At 36.2% G+C, this 16,375-nt stretch overlaps 1 protein-coding gene across 1 annotated transcript in view; it reads right to left on the bottom strand.

Annotated features, from left to right (window-relative positions):
- Positions 1-16,375, bottom strand: part of DCC (DCC netrin 1 receptor) — a 775,798-nt gene that overhangs the window by 485,840 nt on the left and 273,583 nt on the right. The window lies entirely within an intron of this gene.

Genomic DNA, 16,375 nt, shown 5'->3' on the forward strand with positions numbered 1-16,375 from the left:
GAGGGCTGTTGAAGAGACATACACGACATGGAGCTGACTAAGGTGAAAGCTCCTGGGCTAACAGTGAGCTGAAGACTTGACCAGAAACCTAAGGACCACCCCTCTACTCTAGAAGGGAATAGGAGCAACACCAGCCAACACAGTATGTTGCTTCAACTGTACTCATTCCCCAACCATTCCTGTTGTTTCTTAAAAAGGGCACAGAACCTGAAATCTCTAGCCTTCAAACTGGAGCCCAAAGGGTCTAAGGCAGGGTGGTAAATAAGTCTACAAGTAACTTTTATCGTATTAGAGCAAAAAGTGTCTACAGAGAGCCACTCATATGAGCAAGATAAAAGACATATTTAAGAAATATGGAAATATAATACAGGCAACAATAATGACAGACAGAAAGACACAGAGACAAAGAGAAAGGTAGTTGAGCAAAGGGAGAGAGGAAAACAAAGCACTCAACCCAGAAGAAAATATAAGGGTAGGAACAGAAACTGCTCAAGTTGCTTTACACAATGGATTCACTTAATATGAAAATAAATTCAACATAACCAGAGGTCAAAGACTAGATGATAAAATAACAGAATGAAACAGAAAGAGAGATAGTGGACCTAAGAAATAAATCAAGGACCAAACAACATCATTAGAGAGCCAATATATAAATTAGAAAGTACAAGTAACATAAAAAAAAAAACTACTAAAAACCATATTATCAACATAGAGGAGACTTGAGATAATCACAGTGAATGTAAATGAAAAAAGCCAAATGACTAAAATAACACAATGCTTGTATAGATAGAGAACAAGCAGAAATGATCCAATGTTAAGATAACTGGAATTCTGATGCAGCAAGCCCACAAATGGAACAGAATATATATTCAAAGATAAAATAATAGGAAATTTTCCCTGAAAAATAAGTCAGAAATTTCAGAATCAAAGACTATACCATGTTCCTAGAAAACTGAACACGTAACTACCAATAGTGAGACAATCTCATTTAGGATATTGAATCTGGAGAATAAAGAATTATCTGAACATCCAGACAGAAAAATCAAAATCAAAACGATCTGTATGAGGTAGATGCCCATATAATAATATCCAATGTCGGAAGACAATGGAGCAATATTACCCAAGAATATTATACATGAGCCTTTCTATGCAAAGCCACTTTCTCAATTATGAAAGTACTCAGAAAATACAGCTTGCTCTGTTTCTTTGTTGCTTTCTTTCTTTTTTAAAAAAATATAGCACTTTCTAACATAAGTCTGACAACAAAATCCAGGCAATTAAGAGTACCATCAAAATAAAAAGTTAGACATTTTGATGAATGTGATGCATATTGATAATATCTCTATACAGAAATAAAATAAACACAATGAAAATAAGATTACTGAAGAGGTTTCAATTGTTATAACCTGAGGAGGAGACAATCAAATTATAACTACCAAAATCAAAAGGTGTGGAATGAGAGATGAGTGAGAATGCTAATCCTGCCGTGAAGGCATTCCTGCCTCATGGCAGGAATCTAATCTGTTCTGCCCTTAAAAAAAACATGAATTTACAAAGACAAAAACAATACCTAGAGCTGCATGATATTGTCATAAATGTATTTCTACCTAGCCATTGAACTATTCATGTACGTAGAAGGACATATGGGATTCTGAGACTTGGGAAGATTTTTAATTCAAATGAATTATTTTTACAAAATTTATAGAGTGATTTTTTAAAAAACATTTTTTTAAAAGACTCTGGAAGCAAATATTCCAAGACATTACAGTAGTTATAGATGTATGGGTATATCTTCTTTCCTTGCTAAACATTTCTAATGATTAAAAAGATAACTGAAAATCTATCTTCTGGAAGGACTTACCACCATAGCTTTAAATAGTAGAATCCACTGGAAATTCTAAGAGCTTGCATAAATGGTACATATGATAAACATATTTATCCTCTTTTTTTAAAAAATCATACTTCTCCACTGGGGCTTAGAAAAACTTTAGAGGAACTTGTTGCCGGTAACAAGAATACATTAACCCTTAAGGGAAATCATGTGGAGGAAAAAGCAATGCAAGGTTTTCTATCTCAAATTTGCTGAAGGGAGACTATTTACAGGATGACTTATGAAAACCGCTGTATGAGAGAAAGAACAGTCAGAACTCTGACTCCTGACTCTTGTCCTACTGTAGGGTGATAAGGACACTGAGCAATTAACTGAACTTTTCTTGACTTCAGTTTCTTAGTTTGAAAACTTAGAAGATTGAATGGAATCCCTATTTTCAAATTCCTTGCAATTCTTTCAAGTGTTACTGGGGAGGAGATGGTTGTGTTAACTCCCCAACCCTGTAATCTCTTCAAGGAAAAGAGGACCATGTTGACCAACTATAAATACTGAGCTTCTATATTAACTGAAAGCTGCATGAGAACATTCTCTGCTGTTAAAACAAAGAAAGTAAATTATCCCCAAGCTTTTTTCCCCACTTTAAAATTTTGTGAGTCTAACACAAGAGTATATATGGCTATTCCAATGCTGTTCAGCATGAACAGTTTATACAGAGTTGATTTAACAAAGAAAGAACAGGGAAAATAAAGTTGTCAGTTTGCTTTTTATTCTGCCACTAAAATAATATCTGGCTAGCATTAATGCATTGCTTGAAACAATAAATACCAACCTAAGCATCTCATAAAAATCATAGAAAGTGACTCAAAGGCAGGTCAAGGGTAATTAGTTCAATGCCTTGCTGCAAAATGACAGTATTCCTTTCATAGTAACACAAATGACTTACTTTTAAGATTACTTGGTAAAAGAGTCCTTCCAGCATTGATTATATTCTAATTTTGAGACTTTATCTGCCTTTTTCATTCTTGCGTTTTGGCCTCAAGAGACCTTACCTCCCTACAGATAAGACAAAACTCCATGATAATTTCACTGCTTTGTAAGTGTGGATATCAGGAATCATGGGAAAAAAGTGTGTGTGTGTGTGTGTGTGTGTGTTTTAGGATTCATAAAATCTTACCACATGGACAACCCATATAAACTGGAATGGCTTCTTACATAGTAAATGCATTCTTTTTGAACATTGTGCCTGATATTTAAAAAACAAGAAGGAATGCTTATAAAGTTTGTGTGCAATTCATAGTGCTAAGTTGAATTTAAAAACTCAGATTTCATAAAATTCATCTCAGTTGGGAAGAACTAGTATCAAATACTAAAATATAATGTATTAAGGGCAAATGATAAAGGCATGCATTAGAATAAAAACAGTGAAATCTACTCCATATTGAACAGAAGTATATTATCAAAAGGGATCTAGGAATTTTTGTTGACTGCTAAGACCTCTAATCTTTGAAACTTGCCCTGGGTCTTAAGACTTTATGCAAGTTACCCTGCATACCATGAACAAATACACATATGTATGTGTGCACATATGTGTATGTGTGTGTTAAGGAATATTTGGCTAAATTTATCACCTGGTATCTGGCATTCAGTGCCAGGGTAACAATTTGTTACCCTAAATATCCTCTTCTATAACTAATACTCTTTAAACCTCAGGGAAACACTTCTTCATTGCCTTCCCTCTACTCACCAAATATAAGAGCCAAAACGTAAGGTTAAGAAGTGCTGTGTTCTTACCTTTTTGTCTTTGTATTTCATGGTGAAATCTTGTTACACACAAAAGCTCATTGGGAAATGGTTAGAAAGAAAAGCTTGAGGAAATATTTTATGCAATTCTTCAAATATTACAGAATCCTTCCTATCCCTTCTCATTCCTAGAAGTATTTGCATATTTTACTTACCATATGACTCATCAGTTAAAAGCAAACTGGTTAGAAAGCTTATACTCCATCCATTGATTGTGATTAAAAAGCATGTGCTTTTCAGAAGCTTTTAAAAAGTTCTTGGTATATTTTCCATAGTTCTCATACATATTTACTTCATGTTTGTTCTCATATATACATTTAATTCTTATTCATTTGCCAAACATAAAAAGTCATATAAATCAACACAAGTCTTTACTTCATGCTTAACCATGTGTGTGTGTATGTATATATATATACATACACACACATATATATATACATAAACACACACACAGCTACAAATGCCTATATTCTATAGCCAGATATATGCCCTTGAATGCTTTTATACTCACTGATAAGGTTGTAACAAAAGTGCAACCTGAAATCTAAACATTCTTTCTGCTTTTATGTACATATTTTTTAAGAGCTGATACAAAATTTCTGCATTGTGGAAAAAATAAATCAATCAAGTTACAAGTCAATTTATAAGTTACATAGAAAGATCCATTTTTTATTTGTTTTTGCTTTTTCAATAAACCCAAACTTCAGGTAGAATAGAAATGTAAGCTTTGAGTACCTTGAGGCTAGAACTGTACCTAATTATTTACTAATTTATATCCTAAAACATAATGAATGACGAATACACGCTGATTTGATTGATTGATTGATGGGAGCTATAAAGTATCCTAGAGATCTAGTTCCATCCCTTACATGTTACATGGAGAAATTAAGGATAAATAACATTTCTATGGCACGACACAGCTCATAAATATCAAAAGCAGTATCAGGAAGTGCCTGGATGGCGCAGTCAGTTAAGTATCTGACTCTTGATTTTGGCTCAAGTCATGAAATCAAGGTCATGAGATTGATCCTCGAGTCGGGGCTGCGGGCTCAGCATGGAGTCTGCTTGAGATCCTCTCTCCCTGCTCTTTCAAATAAATTAATTAATTAAAAAAAATAAAAAGCAATTATCAGAGCCCAAACTTCCTGAAATCTAACCAATGGCCTTTCCTTTACAAAACTACATTTAAAATACATATCAATTACTGATTGAATTTCATTGCCTGTAATCGGTTGGTTCAAATTTTCTCTTTCTTCCTGCTTCAGTTTTGGTAGGTTATATTTTTAGGAATTTATCTATTTCTTCTAGGATGTCCAATGTGTTGGCATATTTTTCATAATCTCTTAAAATCTTTTGTATTTCTGTGGTGTCAGTTGTTATTTCTCTTCTTTCATTTGTGATTTTGAGTCTTCTCTCAGTCTCTCTCTCTCTCTCTCTTTTGTTTTTATGAGTCTAGCTAGAGGTTTATCAATTTTTGATCTTTTCAAAGAACTAGCTCCTGGTTTCATTGACTGTTTTTTTGTTTGTTTCTATGTCATTTCTTTTTTTGAGATTTTATTTATTTGAGAGAGAGAGCACCAAGTAGGGGGGAGGGGCAGAGAGAGAAGCAGGCTCCCCACTGAGCAGGGAGCCTGCCGTGGGGCTGGATCCCAGGACCCCAGGATCATGACCTAAGCCAAAGGCAGATGTTTAATCAACTGAGCCACCCAGACACCCCTATATCATTTATTTCTTCTCTAATCTTTATTATGTCCTTCCTTCTGCTAGTTCTGGATTTTGTTTGTTCTTCTTTTTCTAGCTCCTCTAGGTATAAAGTTAGGCTGTTCACTTGAGATTTTTCTTGCTTCTTGAGGCAGGCTTGTATTGCTATAAACTTGCTTCTCGGATCCACTTTTGCTGCATCACAGAGATTATGAACCATTCTGTTTTCATTTTCATTTTTCTTCATGTAATTTTTGATTTCTTTTTTGCTTTTTTTGGTTGACCCATTCATTGTTTAGTAGCATGTTATTTAACTTCCATGTATTAATGTTTTTCACAGATTTTTTCCTTGTGTTGGATTTCTAGTTTCATAGTGTTGTGTTCAGAAAAGATGCATGGTATGACTTCGATCTTTTTGAGTTTGTTGAGACTTCTTTTGTGATCTAATATGTGATCTATTCTGGAGAATGTTCCATGTGCACTTGAGGAGAATGTGTATCCTGCTCGTTTAGAACTGAATGTTCTGAATGTATTTGCTAAATCCATCTGGTCTAGTATGTCATTCCAAGTCACTGTTTCCTGTTGATTTTCTGTTCGGATGATCTGTCCACTGATGTGAAGTATTAAAGTCCCCTACTATTAGTTCTTTTATGTTTGTTATTTCCTGTTATGCTTGTTATTAACCATTATGTACTTGGGTTCTCCCATGTTTGGTGCATAAATACTTGCAATTATATCTTCTTACTGGATTGACCCCTTTATTATTATATAGTGTCCTTACATCTTGTTACAGTCTTTATTTTAAATTCTGCTTTGTCTAAGTATTGCTACCTCAGCTTTCTTTTGACATCCATGGGCAATGACAAATGTTTCTCTATCCTTTCAATTTCAGTCTGCATGTGTCTTTAGGTTTGAAATGCATCTCTCTCTCTTTTTTTTTAAAGATTTTATTTATTTATTTATTTGAGAGAGAGAGAGCAGGAGAGGGGGGAGGGTCTGAGGGAGAAGCAGACTCCCTGCCGAGCAGGGAGCCCGATGCGGGACTCGATCCCAGGACTCCAGGATCATGACCTGAGCCGAAGGCAGTCGCTTAACCAACTGAGCCACCCAGGCGCCCCCTTGAAATGCATCTCTTGTGGGCAGCATGATGAGTCTTATTTTTTATCCATTTCGTCACCCTATGTCATCAAAAAAACTCCCAACAAACAAAAGTCCAGAACCAGATGGCTTCACAGATGAATTCTACCAAACATTAAAGAAGAGTTAATATCTACTTTTCTCAATCTGCTCCAAAAAATAGAAGAGGAAGGAAAACTTTCAAATTCTTTCTATGAGGCAAGCATTACCCTGATACCAAAACCAGATAAAAACGCCACAAAAGGGGCACCTGGGTGGCTCAGTTGGTTAAGCGACTGCCTTCGGCTCAGGTCATGATCCTGGAGTCCCTGGATCGAGTCCCGCATCGGGCTCCCTGCTCGGCAGGGAGCCTGCTTCTCCCTCTGACCCTCCCCCCTCTCATGTGCTCTCTGTCTCTCTCATTCTCTCTGTCTCGAATAAATAAATAAAATCTTTAAAAAAAAAAAAGCCACAAAAAAAGAGAACTACAGGCCAATATCTCTGTTAAACATAGATGCAAAAATCCTCAACAAAACATTGGCAAATCAAATCCAACAATACACTAAAATCATTCACCATGACCAAGTGGGATTTATTCCTGGGATACGAGGGAGGCTCAGTATTCACAAATCAATCAACGTGATACATCACATCAGTAAGAGGAAGGATAAAAACCATATGATCATTTCAATAGGTTCAGAAAAAGCATTTGGCACATCTATTCATGATAAAAACCCTCAAAGTAGGTTTAGAGGGAACATACCTCAACATAATAAAAGCCACACATGAAAAACCCACAACTAACATCAATCTCAATAGGGAAAACTGAGAGTTTTTCTCCTAAGGTCAGGAACAAGACAAGGATGTCCCCTCCGACCACTTTTATTCAACATAGTACTGGAAGTCCTAGCAACAGCAATCAGACAACAAAAAGAAATAAAAGGCATCCAAATTAGTAAGCAAGAAGTAAAACTTTCACTATTTGCAGATGACGTGATACTATATATAGAAAACCCTAAAGACTCCACCAAAAAACTTCTAGAACTAATAAATGAATTCAGCAAAGTCACAGGATACAAAATCATTGTACAGAAATCTGTAGTATTTCTATACACTAATAATGAAGCAACAGAAAGAGAAATTAAGAAAACAATCCCATTTACAATTGCACCAAAATAATAAGATACCGAGTAATAAACTTAACCAAAGAGGTGAAAGACCTGTACTCTGAAAACTATAAAACATTGTTGAAAGAAAGTGAAGATGACAGAAAGAAATGGAAAGACATTCCATGCTCATGGATTGTAAGAACAAATATTGTTAAATGTTTATACTACCCAAAGCAATGTATACATTTAATGCAATCCTGATCAAAATACCAAGAGCATTTTTCACAGAACTAGAATAAACAATCCTAAAATCTGTATGGAACCACAAAAGACCCTGAATAGCCAAAGCAATCTTGTAAAAGAAAAACAAAACTAGAGGTATCACAATTCCAGACTTCAAGTTATATTACAAAGCTGCAGCAATCCAAACAGTATGGTACTGGTACAAAAATAAACACATAGCTCAATGGAACAGAATAGAAAGCCCAGAAGTAAAGCCCCAGTTATATGGTCAATTAATCTTTGATAAAGCAGGCAAGAATGTGCAATGGGAAAAAGATAATCTCTTTAACAAATGATGTTGAGAAAACTGGACAGCAACATGCCAAAGAATGAAACTGAACCACTTTCTTACACCATACACAGAAATAAACTAAAAATGGAGTAAGGACCTAAATGTGAGACCTGAAATCAAAAATCCCAGAAGAGAGGATATGCAGTAATTTCTCTGACATTGGCCAAAACAATGTCTTTCTAGATATGTCTCTGGAGGCAAGGGAAACAAAATCAGAAATAAACTATTGCACAGTAAAAGAAACAACCAACAAAACTAAAAAACTACCTACTGAATGGGTGAAGATATTTGCAAATGAGGTATCTAATAAAGGGATAGTATCCAAAATACATAAAGAAATGATACAACTCAACACCTAAAAAACAAATAATCCAATTAAAAATAGGCAGAAGACATGAACAGACATTTCTCCAAAAATATACAGATGGCCAACAGACACAGGAAAAGATGCTCAGTATTATTCATCATTGGGGAAAGGCAAACCAAAACCACAATGAGATATCACTTTGTACGTGTCAGAATGAGTAACATCAAAAACACAGGAAATAATAAGTGTTGGCAAGGATGTGGAGAAAAAGGAACCCCCATGCACTGTTGGTGGGAATGCAAACTGGTGCAACCACTGTGAAAAACAGTATGGCAGGTCCTCAAAAAATTAAAAATAGAACTATTATATGATCAAATAATTCCACTCCTGGGTATTTACTCAAAGAATACAAAAACACTAATTTGAAAAAAAAAATACCCCCTTATGTTATTGCGATATTATTTACAATAGCCAAATTATGGAAACAGCCCAAGTGTCTATCAACGGATGAATGGATAACGAAGATGTGATATATATGTATGTATGTGTGTGTCTGTGTCTGTGTGTGTGTCTGTGTGTGTCTGTGTATACACACACACATACATACAATGAAATGTTACTCAGCCGTAAAAAAGAATGGAGTCTTGCCATTTGCAACAACAGGACTGGAGCTAGATAGTATATGTCAAGGGAAATAAGTCAGTCAGAGAAAGACAAATACCATATGATTTCATTTATATGTGGAATTTAGGAAACAAAACAAATGAAGAAAAAAAGAGACAAACCAAAAATCAGATTCTTAACTATAGAAAACAAACTGATGGTTACCAGAGGGAAGGTGGGTGGGGAGATGGGGGAAATAGGTGAAGGGAATTAAGAGTACAATTATCTTGATGAACACTGAGTAACATATAGAAGTGCTGAATCACTATACTGCACACCTGAAACTAATATAACACTGTATGTTAACCACACTGGAATTAAAATAAAATAATTTTTAAAAATACATATCAAGTATCAAAGTATTTCAGTGTCCTATACAATCACTTCATGATTTCTGGACAGGGAAAATGTATATTTCCCCTTTTTTTAATCACAACTAAAATAGAGACTATCTTCCTTTGCCTTATATAACAAGCAAACATGGAAAGCAAATGATATCAACTCCAGAATTCTCCTCTGTCTTTTTTTTTTTTAAGATTATTTATGTATTTATTTGACAGAGAGAGACACAGCAAGAGAGGGAACACAAGCAGGGGGAGTGGGAGAGGGAGAAGCAGGCTTCCTGCCGAGGAGGGAGCCCGATGTGGGGCTCGATCCCAGGACCCTGGGATCCTCTGGGATCATGACCTGAGCTGAAGGCAGATGCTTAATGACTGAGCCACCCAGGCACCCCTCTCCTCTGTCATGTTTTTAAGATGCTTCCTTCCCAACAATCTTACTTACTGTTATGTCTATATGTAGGGGTTTTTTTTGTTTCGTTTTCAAATGCAATTCCTTTTTATTAATTATTCAGTATGTCATAATATGAATAGGCAAGAACAATAATACTGAGCTCTTCACAAAATGTATTTGAAGCTGTCAGTACTATTACCTACTCTATTCAGAAAACTTTCAGAATTTGTTGGTTCAGTTCAAGCTTGTCCTGCCCTCAGCTAGGCAATTGCAAACACAGTAGCTGCACGGAGATGGAGGGGTTAAATGGCATCACAAAATAGTGAGTAGTTGGGGGTGATACAGAGGAACAGCAGGGGTGGAATCTTAGTTATCCACATAATGACTGGTTACTAAAATTTGGTAGTACAAAAGCATCTAATATAGAGTTAAATTAGAATAATGAAACCATTAATGTACATGATTTGGGAATAAACTATCTGAAACGCAACTCTGCCATTCGGTGGTACAGCATATTTTTCTTAAGTAAAGTCAGCTTGAAACTTAAGCAGGCAAATCACTTTCAAAGTTCTCCTTTGGCAAGGAAAACTCACAAACTGTTTTGAAGTTTCTAGGCTATTCAAAAGGGCAATTTCATTGGTTATGCCAATAACTGATTTGCTTACTCAAGGAACTCTGCTTTAAAGAAGAAAATGTCTGATGGGAAGTAGTCTCCAAAGATATCCTCCTGGTCTTCCTGCTTTTTAAATCTTTTCCTCGGCATTCTCACCTCGTGAAGCTTTCCACCTTCATCGCTAAATGGATGACCACCATATTCAATTCTGGTTTATCTCATGAGTCCCACCTTTATGACTAACTGGTTGCTGCTTGCAACTCTGTGTTTCTGTCTGTCACTTCAATCCCACCACTGGCCAGCACTGCTAGCTCCCCTATTAGGTGCTCCCATAGCCACCCAAGCATTTATTACAATGTGTTTTCATGATCTATGTCTCCTCCTCCTCCTCCTCCTCCTCCTCCTCCTCCTCCCTCCCTCTTCACCCCTCTTTCTTTCTTTCTCTCATTAGTCTAGTAGCTCCCAGAGGGAGTAAATTATGTTGTTTATTTCTCTATCTGCAGAGTCTGGGCCAAGTTCTACAACATTATAGCAGCTTCATAAAGGTTTACTAAATTGAATTAAATGCAATATTTATCAAGCTTTAGCTGGCATAAGAGTTGCTTGGTGTGCTTTTAAACACGCACACTCCTTGGCTTCTTGACACCAACAGTGCCATGTTTGCAGTGGGACACAGGAATACTTTTAACTCCTATATGATTTTTGATTTGGTGAATTATTAGATCACACTTTGGGGAGCTCTGGTTTCATGGAATACAGAGAACTAGGGCTTCATTCAAATTCTAGCCTTACCAGTTACTTGGCATTTTGATTAAGTTCTTCATTAGCAAAACTGGCTTTTTACCAAGATTCAGTGAGATAATACATGGAAAGCACTTAGCAGAGTGTCTAGCACATAGTAATTGCTTAATAAACTGTAGCTATTTTATCTTATTAAATCTATTGCCCCATTTTACCTCTGTCATTCAGCTTATCTATACTTTTTTACCCTTGATTTTTTTCTTTCTTTGATACCCTGCATTTAATCACTGTCAAGCTTTGCCACTCCATCTCAGTAATATCTGCTGTCTTTTTGCTGTCTCTACTGTTATTGTCATTTCTTTGGCAATCCAATTTAACTTACTTTAGCAAATGTTCCTGGTGCACCTGCATGTTAGGAATTGTGTTAGGGACTGAGGATGCAAGGACCATAGATATGCCCTCAAGGAATGGATAGTCCAATAGGGAAGAGGAGGAACATAATTTTAAAATCCACATGGTGTGATCATTGCTATAACAGAAGAGCAGTAGGTACACTGGAACATAAAAAAAAAAAAAGGATCCACAGGAGTTGACAATTTTGATGTCCCCCATGATGAGAATCTGATATTCTCTGGGCTCCCACCAAATAAGAGAAGATAGAATGACTGATAATCCATGCCTAAGATAGAAAAATGTAGAGGTGACACCTAAGGGGACACAGCAGAGAGAGCTCGCACTGTGGCGTGGGTATAAGTGGGATCAGAAAGCCCTTTCCAATCTCTACCACAATGTGGACTGGTATAAACAGTTTGGGACCCAAGCCTATAACCCTAACAAACAAAAATCACAAATATGAACCAAATATTGTCTCCATTCCCTCTAAGAATATAATTGGCTAGGAAATCACAGTATGGATCTTCATCTGGCCAATATTCCTTATTGATGATCAAGATTAAGTAACATAGAAAATTCAAAGATGGAGCTTTGTAATTCCCACCTTTTGAAACTATAAAAAAATGGCAGGATTTGTATAAATATTCTCATTTGCATGGAAAAATAGTAACTGGAGAGTACATGTCTGAGAACAAAATTTATAAGTTAATTCCTTAGAATTGCTATCATCCAGAGACTTGAACATTAAAATATTGTACATCAGTAAAAGTGTAAATATAAAGTTTGATCAATGGACTTTGGAAGAAAAAAAATCCCACATTTCTGGAAGCTACAGACATAGACATTCTACAATAAATCTATCCAAAATCCTCTAAGACTAATGGGATGCATGCAGGATGGAATGGATTAGTTACAAAGCTCTCTGTTTTAGTGACCTCAACATTTCTTGAAGATACTTTTTTCCCCTGAAGTAACAGCTGATTAGGTGAGAAACAACTGTATCCTCAGAAATGTCATATTTTCTAATACAAAGTATCCTTCTTTATATGCTTAGATTTTTAAAAAATGTGTTTCTACGGATTCAAAGAATAGTCCCACCTCTACCAATTGGGTGACCTCTGTCAACATCTCTTCCAAATGATGCTGTGTGAATCTTACTTTAATGGTATCGAAAGGCACAGTTTTGGATGGTTGAAAGAGCCCAAGTTGAATAATCACACTGGCAACTGTTGGTCAGAATTCTGCCCCTGCCACTCAGTGGCTATGGGATTTTGGGTCAATTAATTTACCTCTTTTGAGTCCTAGCCTCTATCTGTAAAATGAGCATACTAATATCTATCTAATGGAGATTATTTTGAAGGTAAGAGAAAATCATATAAAGCTTCTGCCCTAAATATAGTACATAGGTGTTATGGGCTGAATGTTTTTGTCCCCCTCCCAAATTCATATATTAGAAGCCCTAACCTCCAAAGTGATGATATTTAGAGATAGGAATTTTGGAAGGTAATTTGATTTAGATTAGGTCATGAGGATGGGGCCCTCATGATGGGATTAGCAGCCTTATAAGAGGAGGAGGACAGGCAGATCTCCCTCTCTCCACTCACACACATACACACACACACACACACACACACACACTCACTCACTCACTCACTCACACAAAAGAGGTCATATGAACACATTGCAAGATGGTGACCATCTGTAAGCCAGAACCAAGAACCAAATCTGTTGACATCTTGATCTTGAAACTCTCAGCCTCCAAAACTATGAGAACTAAATGTTTGCTATTTAAACCACCCACTCTATGGTATTTTGTTATTGTCACTTAAGATAAGACATATGAATTATTATACATATATTAATACCAGTAATAATCAGAATCCTAAAATATAAAAAATTAAAGAGAACTAATAGATCACCTGTCCCAATTTCCTAGCCTTATAAATGAGAACATGGAGAACAAGGTCTCATCTATCCCTTTGTTTTATCCTTTGCAGTGTAGATTAGTGCCTTATAAATAGTCACTAAAATACTTGTTGACAAGTAAATGAGTGCATGCATGAATCAAAAAATAATAGCACTAAATATTGATAATGAGCTCAAATTTATTTGTTTTTATTTTGGGATTGCATCACCTGGCCATCTCTGGAGATAGATCTGTTTCCAGGGGTGGGACTCTGACAATGTTTATTTTTCCTTTGTTTCTTCTTATTCTTAGCTAGCCTCCACTTCTCACCTTTTCTAAGTGCTGAACATTATAGAATCTTTTCACACAACTTTCTTTTATTTAATCTTTTTAAAAAATCCTTCCAAGTGTTCTTATGAGTTCTAATTTACAGATGAAGAAAGTGAGGCTCATGGTGGCTAAATGAATTCCTCCATATTGTGAACCCATAAGTGGAGAGCTGGGATGAGGCCCCAGTCTTCTTGACTTCAAAGGTCATGTTTTCAAATAGCACCATGTAGTCTTTTACTTTATCAGAGGTTACATTTGTTGCTACCCAGCCTTTGTACTTTCATGTTTTTTTGTTTTTAAGTTTTTATTTATTCATTTATTTAGAATGTGAGCAGGGGGAGGGACAGAGGGAGAGGGAGAGAAAGAATCCCTCAAGCAGATTCTGGGCTGAGTGCTGAGCCCGACGCAGGGCTTGATCTCATGACTCTGAGATCATGACCTGAGCTGAAATCAAGAGTTGGACGCTCAACTGACTGAGCCACCCAGGTGCCCCTTCTTTGTATTTCTATACCAGCATGCTTCATTCCCTCTGAGTTGGCAAATTTTAAGAGTTCAGCCTTTTAAGTAACACCTTCCTATAATCTTCAACTCAAGGCATATGATAAAGAGTCTTAAGAGACCAGGAGGCAAAGATGAAAAGAATAATAGTATAGAATAATAGAAGACTGGGTAAACACTGTTCATGATGATAAAAAAACAGTCATCTCAGGTTTCATGTTTTTCTGGCACCTTCATGCAGATGTAGTGCTATATTAAAAGACAGATGAAAGTCCACTGGTTAAGTGGGTGATATATGTTGTTTCTTTCTGTATCCATACTTATTTCCAATGGAGTCCCTCTCAGGTTTTTTCTTCAACTCAGTGCCAGTTCCCTTATCCTCAAAATTTTCCTAGGTGGACTTGATGCCATTTGTACCTGAATCTAAATAAGAATGCAAAGAAATCAAATCCAGGGATGGCTGCACTTGAAGTTAATCTCTAACTGTAGCATGGGACTATTTAGGCATCATTGATTAAGTTGGCAATGCTTCTTTGAGCAAAGGGTCTTTTCTGATGCCCCCCGCCCCCCCCCGTCATTTACTCTGTCTAAACAGAATGTCAGCTTTGTTGTTTAAAACTGATAAAAATAATTCTGTTTGCTGAGTCTTGAAGGATTGATATGGACCCTGATCTACTACCTGCTTGAAAAATACTCGTGCCCCTGCTACCTTGAAAATGCATTCAAGTTTGGACTAATCTTTATCTTTCCAAGGAGCTGAAGGATTCAACTGCACCTAAGATGGGAAGCAATGCTTGAAAGAACTTATCTCCCAAACTCTAAAGCCTATTTTTCAGAGATATTCACTTCTAATATTGCTTACACCAAATGCTCTGAACACTTCTTTTTCCATTTCAATTTCTGCTGTCTCAAGTTTTCCTTCTCCATGCACAATTAAGGAGCAGATAGGAGGCTAGGGACACATACTGAATAAAAGATTCACCACTGTCTTCACCAGTGATTCAGAAAGTTTCTAAAATAGAATACTTATGTAGGCTATTAACAAACACAAATAACACTAGTGTAGATGTAAACTCTGATATAAGTTGAATTTATATATAGTCATTTTTGCTATAATGAGACATATGTGCTTGTCAAACAATTACCATGCTATATAATAAAGTGATAGAAGGAGTGTTATCTGAAATCAGATAGAAAGCTGTAATATCAGATGTGGATAGGTGTGGTTCAGAACACATATGGTGAACTAAGGTAGCTAGTAGATTGCTGAGTTTTGCATTCCTGGATTGGATTAGTTCAGCTGGGCACAGTTTTCTCTATTCATCTATCATCTCCTGCAGATGAAAGCATGTATAGGAAAATGCAAACTCTTTATGCTCAAATTGTTCCTTAATATATCGATTACCTTGGAACAAGTTCACATTTTCAAAACAAGCATTATAGCACAATTCTACCAGAAATTATGTAGATACATTTCCTGATCGATTTGGGTAAAGATTTTTGGAATCTTTAGTATCTTCCTAAAAACATGTTTTTCTTTTGTACAGATACAAAGTGCTTGTAAGGTTGAAATGAAAGAGAGACTATTATATAATTCTGAAAGAAAGATAAATTGACACTATTTTCTTATAAGGTTATTTTGTAAGATGTATAAAGAGTTCTTTTTAGGACTAGAGATATGTGTATTCTCTTTCACTAAGTAATCCAGCATGTAGGAAGGTAGCCTACGGAAATGAGCAGAGTTGGAGACAATGATTTATGAACATGGGTGTTCACTGAAGTATTATTTGTAACAGTGAAATATTAAATGCTCTAAGTAAAGAATGGCTAAATAATGACACCCCCCCAAAAAAAAAAGATTTGCAGGAAAAAGTTCAGACTAATGATGTATTTTTCTTTCTTTTTTTTTTTTTTAAAGATTTTATTTGTTTATCTGACAGAGAGAGACACAGCAAGAGAGGGAACACAAGCAGGGGGTGTGGAGAGGGAGAAGCAGGCCTCCCACGGAACAGGGAGCCTGATGCGGGGCTTGATCCCAGGACCCTGGGATCATGACCTGAG

Source organism: Mirounga angustirostris, unplaced genomic scaffold (genome assembly GCF_029215605.1).
Source record: "Mirounga angustirostris isolate CCGP_5_RB_7025 unplaced genomic scaffold, mMirAng1.0.hap1 SCAF_14, whole genome shotgun sequence".
Taxonomy (NCBI): domain Eukaryota; kingdom Metazoa; phylum Chordata; class Mammalia; order Carnivora; family Phocidae; genus Mirounga; species Mirounga angustirostris.